Source organism: Anopheles moucheti, unplaced genomic scaffold (genome assembly GCF_943734755.1).
Source record: "Anopheles moucheti unplaced genomic scaffold, idAnoMoucSN_F20_07 putative_Y_24, whole genome shotgun sequence".
NCBI lineage: Eukaryota > Metazoa > Arthropoda > Insecta > Diptera > Culicidae > Anopheles > Anopheles moucheti.
This window is the reverse complement of record NW_026453674.1, coordinates 80,938-89,930: the sequence shown is the minus strand read 5'-3', so window position 1 is coordinate 89,930 and position 8,993 is coordinate 80,938.

Here is an 8,993-nt window from a genome sequence, read left to right as displayed (position 1 = left end):
AAAGTACAAAGTTCGTTTTGGATGGACAAAGTTAGTTGAAATAGACAGTTTTTGCATGAAAACTCATTCCTGGTGGAACTTCATAGCAAAGTACAAAGTTCGTTTTGGATGGACAAAGTTAGTTGAAATAGACAGTTTTTGCATGAAAACTCATTCCTGGTGGAACTTCATAGCAAAGTACAAAGTTCGTTTTGGATGGATCAATTTAGTTGAAATAGACAGTTTTTGCATGAAAACTCATTCCTGGTGGAACTTCATAGCAAAGTACAAAGTTCGTTTTGGATGGATCAATTTAGTTGAAATAGACAGTTTTTGCATAAAAACTCATTCCTGGTGGAACTTCATAGCAAAGTACAAAGTTCGTTTTGGATGGACAAAGTTAGTTGAAATAGACAGTTTTTGCATGAAAACTCATTCCTAGTGGAACTTCATAGCAAAGTACAAAGTTCGTATCGGATGGACGAATTTAGTTGAAATAGACAGTTTTTGCATGAAAACTCATTCCTGGTGGAACTTCATAGCAAAGTACAAAGTTCGTTTTGGATGGACAAAGTTAGTTGAAATAGACAGTTTTTGCATGAAAACTCATTCCTGGTGGAACTTCATAGCAAAGTACAAAGTTCGTTTTGGATGGATCAATTTAGTTGAAATAGACAGTTTTTGCATGAAAACTCATTCCTGGTGGAACTTCATAGCAAAGTACAAAGTTCGTTTTGGATGGACAAAGTTAGTTGAAATAGACAGTTTTTGCATGAAAACTCATTCCTGGTGGAACTTCATAGCAAAGAACAAAGTTCGTTTTGGATGGATCAATTTAGTTGAAATAGACAGTTTTTGCATGAAAACTCATTCCTGGTGGAACTTCATAGCAAAGTACAAAGTTCGTTTTGGATGGATCAATTTAGTTGAAATAGACAGTTTTTGCATGAAAACTCATTCCTGGTGGAACTTCATAGCAAAGTACAAAGTTCGTTTTGGATGGATCAATTTAGTTGAAATAGACAGTTTTTGCATAAAAACTCATTCCTGGTGGAACTTCATAGCAAAGTACAAAGTTCGTTTTGGATGGACAAAGTTAGTTGAAATAGACAGTTTTTGCATGAAAACTCATTCCTAGTGGAACTTCATAGCAAAGTACAAAGTTCGTATCGGATGGACGAATTTAGTTGAAATAGACAGTTTTTGCATGAAAACTCATTCCTGGTGGAACTTCATAGCAAAGTACAAAGTTCGTTTTGGATGGATCAATTTAGTTGAAATAGACAGTTTTTGCATAAAAACTCATTCCTGGTGGAACTTCATAGCAAAGTACAAAGTTCGTTTTGGATGGACAAAATTAGTTGAAATAGACAGTTTTTGCATGAAAACTCATTCCTGGTGGAACTTCATAGCAAAGTACAAAGTTCGTTTTGGATGGATCAATTTAGTTGAAATAGACAGTTTTTGCATGAAAACTCATTCCTGGTGGAACTTCATAGCAAAGTACAAAGTTCGTTTTGGATGGATCAATTTAGTTGAAATAGACAGTTTTTGCATAAAAACTCATTCCTGGTGGAACTTCATAGCAAAGTACAAAGTTCGTTTTGGATGGACAAAATTAGTTGAAATAGACAGTTTTTGCATGAAAACTCATTCCTGGTGGAACTTCATAGCAAAGTACAAAGTTCGTTTTGGATGGATCAATTTAGTTGAAATAGACAGTTTTTGCATGAAAACTCATTCCTGGTGTAACTTCATAGCAAAGTACAAAGTTCGTATCGGATGGACGAATTTAGTTGAAATAGACAGTTTTTGCATGAAAACTCATTCCTGGTGGAACTTCATAGCAAAGTACAAAGTTCGTTTTGGATGGACAAAGTTAGTTGAAATAGACAGTTTTTGCATGAAAACTCATTCCTGGTGGAACTTCATAGCAAAGTACAAAGTTCGTTTTGGATGGACAAAGTTAGTTGAAATAGACAGTTTTTGCATGAAAACTCATTCCTGGTGGAACTTCATAGCAAAGTACAAAGTTCGTTTTGGATGGATCAATTTAGTTGAAATAGACAGTTTTTGCATGAAAACTCTTTCCTGGTGGAACTTCATAGCAAAGTACAAAGTTCGTTTTGGATGGACAAAGTTAGTTGAAATAGACAGTTTTTGCATAAAAACTCATTCCTGGTGGAACTTCATAGCAAAGTACAAAGTTCGTTTTGGATGGACAAAGTTAGTTGAAATAGACAGTTTTTGCATGAAAACTCATTCCTGGTGGAACTTCATAGCAAAGTACAAAGTTCGTATCGGATGGACGAATTTAGTTGAAATAGATAATTTTTGCATGAAAACTCATTCCTGGTGGAACTTCATAGCAAAGTACAAAGTTCGTTTTGGATGGACGAATTAAGTTGAAATAGACAGTTTTTGCATGAAAACTCATTCCTGGTGGAACTTCATAGCAAAGTACAAAGTTCGTTTTGGATGGACAAAGTTAGTTGAAATAGACAGTTTTTGCATGAAAACTCATTCCTGGTGGAACTTCATAGCAAAGAACAAAGTTCGTTTTGGATGGACAAAGTTAGTTGAAATAGACAGTTTTTGCATGTAAACTCATTCCTGGTGGAACTTCATAGCAAAGTACAAAGTTCGTTTTGGATGGATCAATTTAGTTGAAATAGACAGTTTTTGCATGAAAACTCATTCCTGGTGGAACTTCATAGCAAAGTACAAAGTTCGTTTTGGATGGATCAATTTAGTTGAAATAGACAGTTTTTGCATGTAAACTCATTCCTGGTGGAACTTCATAGCAAAGAACAAAGTTCGTATCGGATGCACCAATTTAGTTGAAATAGACAGTTCTTGCATGAAAACTCATTCCTGGTGGAACTTCATAGCAAAGTACAAAGTTCGTATCGGATGCACCAATTTAGTTGAAATAGACAGTTCTTGCATGAAAACTCATTCCTGGTGGAACTTCATAGCAAAGTACAAAGTTCGTTTTGGATGGACAAAGTTAGTTGAAATAGACAGTTTTTGCATGAAAACTCATTCCTGGTGGAACTTCATAGCAAAGTACAAAGTTCGTTTTGGATGGATCAATTTAGTTGAAATAGACAGTTCTTGCATTTAAACTCATTCCTGGTGGAACTTCATAGCAAAGAACAAAGTTCGTATCGGATGCACCAATTTAGTTGAAATAGACAGTTCTTGCATGTAAACTCATTCCTGGTGGAACTTCATAGCAAAGTACAAAGTTCGTATCGGATGCACCAATTTAGTTGAAATAGACAGTTCTTGCATGTAAACTCATTCCTGGTGGAACTTCATAGCAAAGAACAAAGTTCGTATCGGATGCACCAATTTAGTTGAAATAGACAGTTCTTGCATGAAAACTCATTCCTGGTGGAACTTCATAGCAAAGTACAAAGTTCGTATCGGATGCACCAATTTAGTTGAAATAGACAGTTCTTGCATGAAAACTCATTCCTGGTGGAACTTCATAGCAAAGTACAAAGTTCGTTTTGGATGGATCAATTTAGTTGAAATAGACAGTTTTTGCATGTAAACTCATTCCTGGTGGAACTTCATAGCAAAGTACAAAGTTCGTTTTGGATGGATCAATTTAGTTGAAATAGACAGTTCTTGCATGTAAACTCATTCCTGGTGGAACTTCATAGCAAAGTACAAAGTTCGTATCGGATGCACCAATTTAGTTGAAATAGACAGTTCTTGCATGAAAACTCATTCCTGGTGGAACTTCATAGCAAAGTACAAAGTTCGTATCGGATGCACCAATTTAGTTGAAATAGACAGTTCTTGCATGTAAACTCATTCCTGGTGGAACTTCATAGCAAAGAACAAAGTTCGTATCGGATGCACCAATTTAGTTGAAATAGACAGTTCTTGCATGAAAACTCATTCCTGGTGGAACTTCATAGCAAAGTACAAAGTTCGTTTTGGATGGACAAAGTTAGTTGAAATAGACAGTTCTTGCATGTAAACTCATTCCTGGTGGAACTTCATAGCAAAGAACAAAGTTCGTATCGGATGCACCAATTTAGTTGAAATAGACAGTTCTTGCATGAAAACTCATTCCTGGTGGAACTTCATAGCAAAGTACAAAGTTCGTTTTGGATGGACAAAGTTAGTTGAAATAGACAGTTTTTGCATGAAAACTCATTCCTGGTGGAACTTCATAGCAAAGTACAAAGTTCGTATCGGATGCACCAATTTAGTTGAAATAGACATTTCTTGCATGAAAACTCATTCCTGGTGGAACTTCATAGCAAAGTACAAAGTTCGTTTTGGATGGACAAAGTTAGTTGAAATAGACAGTTTTTGCATGAAAACTCATTCCTGGTGGAACTTCATAGCAAAGTACAAAGTTCGTTTTGGATGGATCAATTTAGTTGAAATAGACAGTTCTTGCATGTAAACTCATTCCTGGTGGAACTTCATAGCAAAGAACAAAGTTCGTATCGGATGCACCAATTTAGTTGAAATAGACAGTTCTTGCATGAAAACTCATTCCTGGTGGAACTTCATAGCAAAGTACAAAGTTCGTATCGGATGCACCAATTTAGTTGAAATAGACAGTTCTTGCATGAAAACTCATTCCTGGTGGAACTTCATAGCAAAGTACAAAGTTCGTATCGGATGCACCAATTTAGTTGAAATAGACATTTCTTGCATGAAAACTCATTCCTGGTGGAACTTCATAGCAAAGTACAAAGTTCGTTTTGGATGGACGAATTAAGTTGAAATAGACAGTTTTTGCATGAAAACTCATTCCTGGTGGAACTTCATAGCAAAGTACAAAGTTCGTTTTGGATGGATCAATTTAGTTGAAATAGACAGTTCTTGCATGTAAACTCATTCCTGGTGGAACTTCATAGCAAAGAACAAAGTTCGTATCGGATGCACCAATTTAGTTGAAATAGACAGTTCTTGCATGAAAACTCATTCCTGGTGGAACTTCATAGCAAAGTACAAAGTTCGTATCGGATGCACCAATTTAGTTGAAATAGACAGTTTTTGCATGTAAACTCATTCCTGGTGGAACTTCATAGCAAAGAACAAAGTTCGTATCGAATGCACCAATTTAGTTGAAATAGACAGTTCTTGCATGAAAACTCATTCCTGGTGGAACTTCATAGCAAAGTACAAAGTTCGTATCGGATGCACCAATTTAGTTGAAATAGACAGTTTTTGCATGAAAACTCATTCCTGGTGGAACTTCATAGCAAAGAACAAAGTTCGTATCGGATGCACCAATTTAGTTGAAATAGACAGTTCTTGCATGAAAACTCATTCCTGGTGGAACTTCATAGCAAAGTACAAAGTTCGTATCGGATGCACCAATTTAGTTGAAATAGACAGTTCTTGCATGAAAACTCATTCCTGGTGGAACTTCATAGCAAAGTACAAAGTTCGTTTTGGATGGACAAAGTTAGTTGAAATAGACAGTTTTTGCATAAAAACTCATTCCTGGTGGAACTTCATAGCAAAGTACAAAAATCGTTTTGGATGGATCAATTTAGTTGAAATAGACAGTTTTTGCATGTAAACTCATTCCTGGTGGAACTTCATAGCAAAGAACAAAGTTCGTATCGGATGCACCAATTTAGTTGAAATAGACAGTTCTTGCATGAAAACTCATTCCTGGTGGAACTTCATAGCAAAGTACAAAGTTCGTATCGGATGCACCAATTTAGTTGAAATAGACAGTTCTTGCATGAAAACTCATTCCTGGTGGAACTTCATAGCAAAGTACAAAATTCGTTTTAGATGGACAAAGTTAGTTGAAATAGACAGTTTTTGCATGAAAACTCTTTCCTGGTGGAACTTCATAGCAAAGTACAAAGTTCGTTTTGGATGGATCAATTTAGTTGAAATAGACAGTTTTTGCATGAAAACTCATTCCTGGTGGAACTTCATAGCAAAGAACAAAGTTCGTATCGGATGCACCAATTTAGTTGAAATAGACAGTTCTTGCATGAAAACTCATTCCTGGTAGAACTTCATAGCAAAGTACAAAGTTCGTTTTGGATGGATCAATTTAGTTGAAATAGACAGTTTTTGCATGTAAACTCATTCCTGGTGGAACTTCATAGCAAAGAACAAAGTTCGTATCGGATGCACCAATTTAGTTGAAATAGACAGTTCTTGCATGAAAACTCATTCCTGGTGGAACTTCATAGCAAAGTACAAAGTTCGTATCGGATGCACCAATTTAGTTGAAATAGACAGTTCTTGCATGAAAACTCATTCCTGGTGGAACTTCATAGCAAAGAACAAAGTTCGTATCGGATGCACCAATTTAGTTGAAATAGACAGTTCTTGCATGAAAACTCATTCCTGGTGGAACTTCATAGCAAAGTACAAAGTTCGTTTTGGATGGACAAAGTTAGTTGAAATAGACAGTTTTTGCATAAAAACTCATTCCTGGTGGAACTTCATAGCAAAGAACAAAGTTCGTATCGGATGCACCAATTTAGTTGAAATAGACAGTTCTTGCATGAAAACTCATTCCTGGTGGAACTTCATAGCAAAGAACAAAGTTCGTATCGGATGCACCAATTTAGTTGAAATAGACAGTTCTTGCATGAAAACTCATTCCTGGTGGAACTTCATAGCAAAGAACAAAGTTCGTATCGGATGCACCAATTTAGTTGAAATAGACAGTTCTTGCATGAAAACTCTTTCCTGGTGGAACTTCATAGCAAAGTACAAAGTTCGTTTTGGATGGACAAAGTTAGTTGAAATAGACAGTTTTTGCATGAAAACTCATTCCTGGTGGAACTTCATAGCAAAGTACAAAGTTCGTTTTGGATGGATCAATTTAGTTGAAATAGACAGTTCTTGCATGTAAACTCATTCCTGGTGGAACTTCATAGCAAAGAACAAAGTTCGTATCGGATGCACCAATTTAGTTGAAATAGACAGTTCTTGCATGAAAACTCATTCCTGGTGGAACTTCATAGCAAAGTACAAAGTTCGTTTTGGATGGACAAAGTTAGTTGAAATAGACAGTTTTTGCATAAAAACTCATTCCTGGTGGAACTTCATAGCAAAGTACAAAGTTCGTATCGGATGCACCAATTTAGTTGAAATAGACAGTTCTTGCATGAAAACTCATTCCTGGTGGAACTTCATAGCAAAGTACAAAGTTCGTATCGGATGCACCAATTTAGTTGAAATAGACAGTTCTTGCATGAAAACTCATTCCTGGTGGAACTTCATAGCAAAGAACAAAGTTCGTTTTGGATGGATCAATTTAGTTGAAATAGACAGTTCTTGCATGTAAACTCATTCCTGGTGGAACTTCATAGCAAAGAACAAAGTTCGTATCGGATGCACCAATTTAGTTGAAATAGACAGTTCTTGCATGAAAACTCATTCCTGGTGGAACTTCATAGCAAAGTACAAAGTTCGTATCGGATGCACCAATTTAGTTGAAATAGACAGTTCTTGCATGAAAACTCATTCCTGGTGGAACTTCATAGCAAAGTACAAAGTTCGTTTTGGATGGACAAAGTTAGTTGAAATAGACAGTTTTTGCATAAAAACTCATTCCTGGTGGAACTTCATAGCAAAGTACAAAGTTCGTATCGGATGCACCAATTTAGTTGAAATAGACAGTTCTTGCATGAAAACTCATTCCTGGTGGAACTTCATAGCAAAGTACAAAGTTCGTATCGGATGCACCAATTTAGTTGAAATAGACAGTTTTTGCATGTAAACTCATTCCTGGTGGAACTTCATAGCAAAGAACAAAGTTCGTATCGGATGCACCAATTTAGTTGAAATAGACAGTTCTTGCATGAAAACTCATTCCTGGTGGAACTTCATAGCAAAGTACAAAGTTCGTATCGGATGCACCAATTTAGTTGAAATAGACAGTTCTTGCATGAAAACTCATTCCTGGTGGAACTTCATAGCAAAGTACAAAGTTCGTTTTGGATGGACAAAGTTAGTGTAAATAGACAGTTTTTGCATAAAAACTCATTCCTGGTGGAACTTCATAGCAAAGTACAAAGTTCGTATCGGATGCACCAATTTAGTTGAAATAGACAGTTCTTGCATGAAAACTCATTCCTGGTGGAACTTCATAGCAAAGTACAAAGTTCGTATCGGATGCACCAATTTAGTTGAAATAGACAGTTCTTGCATGAAAACTCATTTCTGGTGGAACTTCATAGCAAAGAACAAAGTTCGTTTTGGATGGATCAATTTAGTTGAAATAGACAGTTCTTGCATGTAAACTCATTCCTGGTGGAACTTCATAGCAAAGAACAAAGTTCGTATCGGATGCACCAATTTAGTTGAAATAGACAGTTCTTGCATGAAAACTCATTCCTGGTGGAACTTCATAGCAAAGTACAAAGTTCGTATCGGATGCACCAATTTAGTTGAAATAGACAGTTCTTGCATGAAAACTCATTCCTGGTGGAACTTCATAGCAAAGTACAAAGTTCGTATCGGATGCACCAATTTAGTTGAAATAGACAGTTTTTGCATGTAAACTCATTCCTGGTGGAACTTCATAGCAAAGAACAAAGTTCGTATCGGATGCACCAATTTAGTTGAAATAGACAGTTCTTGCATGAAAACTCATTCCTGGTGGAACTTCATAGCAAAGTACAAAGTTCGTATCGGATGCACCAATTTAGTTGAAATAGACAGTTCTTGCATGAAAACTCATTCCTGGTGGAACTTCATAGCAAAGTACAAAGTTCGTTTTGGATGGACAAAGTTAGTTGAAATAGACAGTTTTTGCATAAAAACTCATTCCTGGTGGAACTTCATAGCAAAGTACAAAGTTCGTATCGGATGCACCAATTTAGTTGAAATAGACAGTTCTTGCATTAAAAACTCATTCCTGGTGGAACTTCATAGCAAAGTACAAAGTTCGTATCGGATGCACCAATTTAGTTGAAATAGACAGTTTTTGCATGTAAACTCATTCCTGGTGGAACTTCATAGCAAAGAACAAAGTTCGTATCGGATGCACCAAT